This window comes from Nicotiana attenuata, chromosome 11, assembly GCF_001879085.1.
Source record: "Nicotiana attenuata strain UT chromosome 11, NIATTr2, whole genome shotgun sequence".
Lineage (NCBI taxonomy): Eukaryota > Viridiplantae > Streptophyta > Magnoliopsida > Solanales > Solanaceae > Nicotiana > Nicotiana attenuata.
The window spans coordinates 9,182,573-9,193,540 of record NC_031999.1 but is presented as its reverse complement, the minus strand read 5'-3'; positions in this window follow the sequence as shown (position 1 = coordinate 9,193,540).

Sequence of the window (10,968 nt, the reverse complement as noted above, 5' to 3'; positions counted from 1 at the left end):
ACCACCACTCTTATGGGATCGGGCCGTTTGCCTGGACAGAATTATGCATAATATTCGATGAGGAGTCAGCGTACTTATCCTTCTTTCTTAAGATGTTATACTTTATTTGGTGTTGACCATTATGTGTTCCATTTGAGGTAGAATCAGGTATTTGAGGACTTTGTATTTACTCTTCTGTTGAGGATCGTTGTTATGTACATATATATGTTTTCACTATTCTACTTGCCATGCTTCATACCTATCTACTTTTATTGTACTTTGAATTGGACCACTAGTAAGTATCGATGTCGACCCCTCGTTACTACTTCTTCGAGATTAGACTAGATACTTACTAGGTACGCATTGATTAACATACCCATACTACACTTCTGTACTAATTGCGCAGGTACTAAGACATGTACATTTGGTGGTCATCTTGGCGCATCAGCGCAACTGCTGAGGAGACTTTGTGGTGCGCTGCATTCCATGTCACGATCCGCGGCACATGGAGTCCCCATCTTATTATTTACTTTATCATGTCTATTTTATGTTCCAGACATATATTGTAGTAGTACTTTACTTTCTAGTAGTTGCTCATGCACTTGGGGATTTAGATTCTGTTCTTGGTTGTATTTTGTTATGATATCCTAGTTTATATTTTGACCACATTTGAACAATTAAATTAATAACATCAGTACTTTCTTATGAAAACAACGATTTCAGCTATTTATTTCATTATTTATTTTGAGATGCATTTTGATTATCTATTAGCGTGTTGATTTCATAGTTGGCTTGCCTAACGGTAGTGTTGGGCGCCATCAAAGCCTATGGTGGGTTTTGGCAGCTTGGTATTAGAGCACTAGTTTCACTTAGATCTCATGAGTCATGAGAAAGTTTAGTAGAGTCTTGCGGATCGGTATGAAGATATTTGTACTTATCTTCGAGAGGCTACATAGCTGTTAGGAGAACTTCCCTTTGTTGATTCCCCATCGTGTAATTTGATTCTGTTGAAGCTTATGTCTTCAGTTCCTTCCTACTCATTCGTACGCGATGTCGAGCATTTAATATCAATTGGGCACCGATGAGTTGTGGATATGCCACAGATGTGGTGCATGATATCTTTCCTTGCATATACAGGTGAACTATTATCATTTCCTTAAGGAGGGGTTTTCTATCGTTTCAGCCCAATGTTAGTGATCCCCATAGTTTCGAGGCTATACACAGTGTATTGTGATGTTCATTCGTTGTTATCGCGCAGTGCAGGTGTAAATAGTAGGGTGCTTACTTTTGTGTTGCAGTACTAAATGATTCAGGAGGAGGATTATTCAGATCATGATTGGGAGATTCGGCATTTAATTCCATCAGAGGAAAGACAAGTGGACTATGGATGTTCAGGTTTTGGTTGATGGAGTAACGAGAATTGATATTTCCGAACTTGGTGGAATTCTTGTTTGTGTTATGGTGTCTTCATCCTTATTTGAGTGCACTAAGGCTCGTCAGTATAGTGGTCTTCATTTGTTTGCCTTTGGGGGCACAGTGTTACGGAGTGGTAACTATGAAGCGGTTATCAAAGATGATGGTGTCTTGTGATTTCGGGGTCGAATCGGTGTTTCTAGTGTTGATGATTTGAGAGAGGTGATCCTTGAGGAGGCTTAGAGTTGATGGCGTTCTATTTGTTCCCATGCCATAGAAATAGATCGTGATTTGGGGCGGCACTATTGGTGGTGGAGGATGAGTAATGACATGGTGGGATACGTCTCGCGGTGTTTGATGAGCAGTAAAAATCAAGTAGTTTGCTTCAGGAGATGGCTAGACCGGAGTGGGAATGGTAATGGTAGCGTATCGTATGGATTTTGTGGTAGGGTAGTCGGATGCATTGAGAATGCTTAGTCTGATTTGGGCCATGTGGATAAATGACAGTCTGTATATTTAATTTGAGATGGTGGCTTATGTACTTCGGAATTCGAATGTGACGAAAAGAGTTTGCTTGGAATGTAGAGGAATGGGAATGCTTGATAGTCGTTTTGGGATGCAATATAGCTTCAAGTTTTAAACGTATTGTTGGACCTTCGGTTGATAATTATGAAATGAATGGATTCTTACGGCTGGCGGATGAGCATGGACCTAGGAGGATTAACTGATTTCTTAGTAGTTATAACAATGGCAATGTCGTCGGAAGATGTAGATATGAGGTTACACAGGTGCGCTATCTCCTGTGAGAATGTTAAGGGTGTATGATTTCTTATGAAGTTCCTATAATAAGTTTTACCTTTTATCCAACGGGAAGCATGTACTATGATGTGGGCTTGGATTGCTTGAAGAAGATAGTGCGACTGGTAAAGGTTGAGTGTGCATTTGGGGCTGATAATTTGGGAAGCGTTCTGATTAGTGAAACAACAGTTTGTGAGAAATTTGGCTAAATAATAGAGTGAGATCATGGTAGCTAAGAGGAGAAGTCGTTTTGGATCCTTGTTTTTGGATTGTAGCTTAAATCCAAGTGAGAGAGCCTACCGTTGATGGTTGGGTCACGTGCTTATGGGTCCTTGTAGTTACTGGTTATCGGAATGTTGGTGGATTAGTTATGACTGACAAATAGAACATAAAGGGTAATTTGAGTAAGGAATTTGATGGAAGTGTACTACATTTCACCTTATTGATCTGTGAAGGTTGTGGAATGACTCAGATTGGATATTTATTTATGAATGTGATGTGCAAGGGAAAGGATTTGCTCAGTTTCTTCTTTGGAGAATTCATATGCTAATCGAGCACTAGTTGTTTGGTTATATAAGCGGGACTGGTTTAGAGTGGGCGACTCTTAAAAATGATTCTAGTGGGTTCAAGAATTAAAGTGTGGTGCCTATGATTTTCGAGTCCGCTGCATGGAAAAGGATTGAGTATTGCAGCGGATTGTGAAAGAGACTTGGAGTATTCTATAGAAGAAACAACTTCAGATTCGTAGAAGGTCTCCTCAGAACGGTGTAGCAGTTGGAGGTACTACTGAGTGCATGAGATGGAATAAAATAGCTTATAGGTATTGAGACAACGTGGTCTTGTGATTTTGGGTCACTCGGGATGAGTGTCAATTGAGGTCCATTGTGTGCTGTAAAAGAGAAGTATTAATTTTGAAGGTAAGTCAAGAGAAATCTGAGGAGTTGAGTTAGTTTAGTTGTGGTTTGGATCGGCATGGTAAAGGAAATGATCGGTTCCTTCGGTGTAATAAGGATCTACATGTGTTTTGTGGCTATACTTGCAGGCTTGGCAGTCTCCATAATTTGGTTGGTTTGGAGGGATTCAGTTCTAATGGTTTGGTTATGTGAAAATGGGTCCCGAAAAAGTAATGGCAGCTTAGGTCACGACTTGAGGTTTGTGTCTTCTGCGGTTATGGGAAGTTGGGTGTGTATTGCCATTTTTCTTCTGGCCCGAAAAAGTGAATGGTTTCTAGCCGATGAAGTGTTTATTCTTGATAGATTTGGATTTTATTGATAGACAATAACATAATTCTACTTACAGGAAACCAATCCCACGGGATGTGGAAAAGACGTAGAAGATCTGGAAGCACAAATCAAGGAGGCAAGAATCAAGTTGTAGCCGTGCATTCTATGGGAACTGGATATTCGAATCAACTATTTACATAAGGCATAAACCAATAAGCATAAGATGATCAATTAATCAATATAGAAGATCAATCATGTGGAGACTCGAATCAATCATTTATGGAAGATCCTCTGAAAGTATTCTCTCCAACGACTCACAAGGAAAAGGAAATCCAGGAAGTAGCAAAAGGAAGAGTCCATTCTATTTTTGGTGTATAGAAGATCCTCTGAGAATATTCTCTCCAACGACTCACAAGGAAAAGGAAATCAAGGAAGCAGCGAAAGGAAGAGTCCATCCTATTTATGGAATGAAATCATCTTGTTTGGTTACGAAATCAACTCCCTTGGGTTGCTGCTCAATCATCACACTATCACACCATGAAAAACAGGGACCAAATCACCTTATATATTTTCTATAGAAGACGCCAAGGATCCATATACTTTGATCAAACCAAAATCAATCTCTTTGTTCTACTTCAACAAGCACTGTAGTCTGTCATAGATTTCTTGTGTAACTAAGAAGAGAAGAGAAGAGAGAGAGAAAGAGAGAGAGAGAGAGAGAGAGAGAGAGAGAGAGAGAGAGAGAGAGAGAGAAGTGCACGGGTGAGGCATTGTATCAATTGTAAGAGAGAAGAACAAAGTGATCAAAAGGTTGTTGGTGCATAACAACATCAACTCATCTGTACTATGTCACTTCATATTTGAAAGAGATCACCCTTGCAACCCAATGGGACTGGACGTAGGATTCACTCGGAATCCGAACCAGTATTAAAACACTCTGTATCATTTACTTTCTGCAATTTCCTTTCTATATTAAGTTTCGAATATATCAGTCGACTAGAACTCAAGTTAGTTAAATACCTTGCAAAAGAAAAAAAATCAATTACCCCCCCCCCCCCCCCACCTCTCCCTCCTTGCACTTTCAATTGGTAACAGAGCTAGTCTTACACTTTTTGCTTAAAAGCTTGTGAGAAAAGATCATGCCAAATCAAGTAACTATTGGAGCACTCTTTCAAGAAGGAACGTCGCAAGCAGGCCACCATATTTCAATGGACAACACTTTTCTCACTGGAAAGTGCGAATGGAAATATATGCAAAATCCTATGATTTCAAAGTATGATGCATTATCAAAAGGGTAACTATCCACTACCAGCAGCAGCTCAACCACCCACTGATCCGGAAGATACACAGACGAGCAAATGGCAGTTGTTCGGGTCAATGCTAAGTCACGAAATTTACTCTATAATGCTATAAGTGGAGAGGAGTATGAGATAATCTCAAGTTGTGACACAGCCAAAATAAATGTGGGACAAACTTGAAGTTACTTATGAAGGAACCAGCAAAGTAAAAGAAATTCAAATAAACATGTTGATTCTTGATTATCAACTCTTCTAGATGAAAGAAGGAAAATCCATTGAGAAAATATTTGCAAGTTTCACCAAAATCATTGGCGATCTAAAAGCCTTTGGTAAACCTTACTCAAGTGGTGATCATTGTTCGAAAATTCTAAGGAGCCTACCAACCGCTTGGCAAACAAACATAGTCGCACTCGAATCTCAAGATCTAAACAAACTTTCATATGATGAACTACGAGTAGATCTTATAGCATTTGAGAAAACACATCTCAAGAAAGCAAACCAGGAAGAAAAGAAGAAAACAGTTGCTTTCAATTCTACAACTGAAGGACCTAAAAATGATATTGATAACGACCCGGAAGCTCTTGAAGAAGAAATTGCCATGGTATCAAGAAACATGAATGGTTTAATGAGAATGTAGAGAAACACAAGAAGGGGAAGGATGTCACCCAGGCAAACCAGGAAATACAATGAACAAGACAAGAATGATGGAAAGTGTTATGAGTGTGGAAGGTATGGGAATGTTCAAGTTGAGTGCCCAGATATTAAAAGAAAAGTCTCCAGAGGATTCAATAAAAATAAATGTTTCGGAAGATAGAGTGATGAAGATAGTTCAGAGCATGAAGAAATAGAAAACATGTGCTTCATGACCATTTTGGAAAACGACATGAATAGACACTCTGGCTACTGGACCGATGAAGATGCATCAGACGATAAATGCAAAGAAGATACTAAAAATTGTTTCATGGCACGAGGTGAAACAAGCGAGGAACACCACAGAAAGAGTCGCAAAGGAAAGTGGTATTTAGACAGTGTGTGTTCCAGTCACATGACGGGTGACAAAAATCTATTTGAAAAAGTTACAAAAATAATTGGAGGAAATGTCAAATTTGGAGATGATTCAAGAGGAAAGATTGTTGGTACTAGCACAGTTCCATTCAACATTAATTGCGATATCACTAAAGTGTATCTAGTGGATGGACTCAATTACAATTTTCTAAGTATCAGCCAACTATGTGATTCGGGGTACGAAGTTAAATTCAAGAAAATTGGATGTGCTATTAAAAATGAGGCAGATAAGATTATTCTTCTAGGTAAAAGGTATGGAAACGTCTACATTCTTGATAGCGTTGAAAATCAAGATAGTCATATCTTTTTAGCATCCATATCCAATGACTCATGGCTCTGGCATAAAAAGTTTGGTCATGCAAGCATGAATCTTATTGAAAAACTTTCTAATCATGATTGAGTTATTGATCTTCCTAAGCTCAACTTTTCTAGAAATCATGTATGTGATGCATGTCAAATTGGTAAACAAACTAGAAACTCTTTCAAAACCAAGGACATTGTGTCTACTTCTAAGCTTTACAATTGCTTCTCATAGAACTGCTAGCATTGGAGGTAAATGATATGCTTTTGTCATTGTTGATGACTACTCACGTTTTACATGGGTGACTTTCTTTTCTCATAAAGATGCAACATTGAAAAACTTTGAGATTTTCTGTAAAAGAGTTGAACGAGAAAACGACATCTTATAGGAACTATTCAAAGTGATCATGGAGGAGAATTTGAAAGCACGGATTTTGAAGAATTCTGCAATGATCAAGGATGCACTTATAATTTCTCAGCACCAAGGCCACCACAGCAAAATGGAGTGGTTGAACGTAAGAATAGAACTCTGCAGGATATGGTAAGAACCATAATACTAGAACATTCTCTCCCAAATTATTTCTGGGAAGAAGCAGTTAGCACAGCTTGTCATATTCTCAACAGGTGTTTGATTCGACCCATTTTGAAGAAAACTCCATGCGAATTATGGAAAGGTAAGAAACCCAATATTGGATACTTTCATCCTTTTGAAAGTAAATGTTTTGTCCACAACAATGGCAAGGACAATCTTGGTAAGTTTGATCCAAGGAGTGATGAAGGTATATTTCTCGGTTACTCAAATAACAGTAGATCTTTTAGAATCTGTAATAAGCATTTTATATGTAGATGAATCAGTTCACGTTATTTTCTATGATAATAACTCTATGGCCAAGAAAGGAGATTTTGCAGGTGATGAAGAAATCGGTCAAAATTAGCCAAAGAACAGTGAACCGAAAACTTCAGAAGAAACTGCTGACACAACGATTGAAATCCCACAGTCGACTAATGAAGGCATCAATGAGCATGACCAACCTCAGAACGAGTCAACTAATCAACGTATTGAAACAGTACCAAACGAGTGGAGAAGTGAACCAGAATATCCTCATAAGTTCATCATTAGAAACCAACTGATGGAATAAAAACAAGAGGAGCTTTAAAGAAAAAGGCCAACATTGCACTCATATCTCAAATAGAGCCAAATAAAGTTGACGAAGCCTTGAAAGACTCAAGTTGGGTTTATGCAATTCAAGAAGAACTTGATCAATTTGATAAAAATAAAGTCTGGACATTGGTGCCAAAACCAGCAAATGCAGCAATCATAGGAACCAAATGGGTATTCAGAAATAAACTGAATGAAGAAGGTAAGGTTATCCGAAATAAAGCAAGGCTAGTCTCTCAAGGTTACTCTCAACAAGAAGGAGTTGACTATGTTAAAACCTTTGCTCTGGTAGCACGGTTAGAATCAATTCGCATTTTATTAGCATATGCTTCTTTTAAAGGTTTTAAACTTTTTTAAATTGATGTTAAAAGTCCGTTTTTAAATGGCTTCACTGATAAGGAGGTTTATGTTAAACAACCTCCCGGTTTTGAAAACTCACAGTTTTCCTATCATGTGTTTAAGTTGACTAAAGCTCTCTACGGGCTAAAGCAAGCACCTAGAGCCTGGTATGAAAGACTAAGCTCTTTTTTGGTTAGTCATGGATATTCGAGAGATAAGATTGGCACTACTCTTTTTATCAAGAGATCATCTTCTAGAAATCTCATTATTCAAATTTATGTTGATGATATTATATTTGGAAGTGCAAACCCTATTTTATGCAAGGAATTCTCACTTCTCATGCAAAGTGAATTTGAAATGATCATTGATGGGAGAATTAACTTTCTTCCTTAGACTCCAAATTCATCAATCAGATGAAGGGATCTTTATTTGTCAGACAAAGTACACAAAGGAGCTAATTCAAAAATTCGGAATGGACAATGCCAAGGCAATTGGGACTCCCATGAGTCCAACTACATCTCTTGACAAAGATAAAGGTGGAAAATCAATTGATGAATCAAAATATCGTGGAATGATCGAATCTCTACTCTATTTAACTGCAAGTCGTCCTGACATAATGTTTAGTGTATGTAGATGTGCCAGGTTCCAAGCTACTCCAAAGGAATCACATTTAACTATCGTGAAGCAAATTATTAGATACCTTATTGGAACTACTTCACATGGATTATTTTATCCACGTCTTAACAGATTTAAGCTCGAAGGTTTTTCAGATGCAGACCTTGCTGGTGATAAAGATGACAGGAAAAGTACAAGTGGAACATGCTAATTGCTTGGCAAATCACTTATTTCCTAGAACAGTAAGAAATAAGGATCAGTTGCACTGTGTGCAACTGAAGCTGAATACATTGCTATTGGGCAATGTTGTGCTCAACTACTTTGGATGATTCATCAATTAACTGATTATGATCTTTCATTTAAACCTGTTAAAATTTTCTGTGATAATTCTAGTGCTATATGTCTTTCTAAAAATCATGTACATCATTCAAGAGCAAAGCATATAGATATCAAGCATCATTTCATTAGAGACCAAGTTCTTAAGGGCTAATGAATTATCTTTTGTTAACACAAAAAATCAACTAGCTGATATTTTTACTAGGCCTCTTCTAGAAATAGGTTTAAAACCATTAAGGAATTACTTGGCATTATTACCTTTTCCAAATGAAGCTTTATTTCTTGTTCTTAAGTTTTGTTTTACTCATATGATTGCGTATCAGAATAGCTTTAGTATAAAAATTGTTACTGTGTTACCTTATTATGACTGCCTGTTGCATTAATTATACGCCTCTTTTTTAGTATTTCTTTCCGCTTTTTTGGCTTATCGAGATGGTAACTAAATCAATCAGTCACGTCTCTTGACTTTCTCAGCCCCATCAATCAGGTCGATTCAGTCTCGTCGCTTCACTCATCTCACCACCTCTATAAGTCTGCCTCTCTCTTGAAAGTTCTCTGCATACTTCCTTCAACTATCATCTCAAATGGCTAAAACCTCAAGAAATCCCTCTGGTTCCACCCAAAAAAGCACCCGGTCCAAAGCAAAAATCCCCTCTCAACCATTAGAACCAGTTAATATAGGATTTGACCACTCTGAGGGTTTTTTGTCTTCTCAAGAAATCATCTCTGATAATGCTCGAGCAGAAAAGGCACTAGGGAAGCGTCCCATGGAAGAAGGAACAGGAGTGTACACTCCGAAGAAGGTGAAGATCGATCTGGACAATGCACTGGAGTTCGAACTAAACTATTGGGATTCTCCAAATAGAGATAAGTTCGTCTCCTTCAAAGGGAATAAAATCGCTCATGGAAGGATTATCAATTTGGAAGAGATGGAAGCCCTAAACTGCAAGGTAAAAGACTTTTTCTCTTTTCAAGGTTGGGAAAATTTCTTTGCCCTAACCCCTCCAAAAGTCTATAAAGACTTAGTCCGCATAATCTATGCAAATCTCCATTCCCAGAAATCTAATAAAATTTAGTCTCTCGTGTTAGGTCAACGCATTATTCTAGAATACTCTACTTTTGATACCCTATTTAAGTGTAAACATTCTAGTTACTCTACTCTATTTAAGAACTCTTGGCTTGATGATTTTGAAGTGTCTTTTGAACAAGCTATGGAATGTCTTGCTGATTCACCGTCTGATCCCCTGCCAAATCAATTGAGGCCTAGTGACATCAACTTTGAAAGCCATATTCTTTCCCACATTGTTGCCACCATCATTCTCCCTTGAACTAGTTCCTACTCCACTCCGTCTCAAAGAGACACCTTTCTTGTCTACTATCTAACTATCCTCCTGGGTAATAAACTTCATGATTGAATGTGCTAAAGATCCCTCAAGTCTACCCTACGGGATGGTCATTACTAACCTCCTCGAAGCCTTTAATATCCCCCTTTCTAACTATCCATATGTATCTGTTTCTAAGTCCTATAAAACCAGGGTGTTTGTTAATATGGGATATGTCGTAGTGGATGGTACTTGGGTACAGAAGTAGGAAGTTGAAGCAAAAGTAATCCCCTCTAGTTCCAAGGTAAAGGTTGATACTCCTCAGACTGCCATCAATAATTCAGAGCTTCTTGAAAAGATAATCGCACTTGATGACAAGCTGACTGTCGTCAAAGAACTGCTGCCACTCAGACTTCAGTTGGCGATGCCTATGCAATTGCAAAGGAAACAAGTTCTGACGTGTCCAAGTTAAGAGTTATGGTACTAAAAGTAGCAGATAAGGAAGTGAGAGCTTTCAAGTAGGTTCGTGATCGAGTGCATACGGTCTCAGTCACTTTGAACGCTAGTTTTTATCACCTCAAAGAAGCTATCTGCAACGCCCTTACCTATTTCCTCTGTCGTTAAATTTGTGTTGGCTGTTTAGACAATTTCTTTTGGTCTGTGTGGATAATTTTGCATGTTTTATTGGATACTCTGTGGATGACTGTAATAATGTAGAATGTCTTCTAAACTTATGTGTTGGTAGTTAATCTTGGTTAGCCCAATTTTTGATTGATGCCAAAGGGGGAGAAGTAGAATACATTTTACTAACTTTGCATGATGCAGGACATATAGTCGACTGGAAGAATACATTTATACTAACTTGCAGGATACGACTCAGTCGACTGAGTAAAGACAAATACTGGGCATCTAAATGAAGGGTAGCCCAAATGAGGGTTAGTCAACTCCAAGTTCTCAACTTACCTCACACCAAGTTGAGGGGGAGTTGACTAGAACAGGGAAGTTAAATGAATTAACTTTTTTATCATCATCAAAAAGAGGGAGATTGTTAGATTTGAATTTTAATGATAGAAAATGACATAATTCTACTTGCAATTCCACAGGATGTGGAAAATACTCTA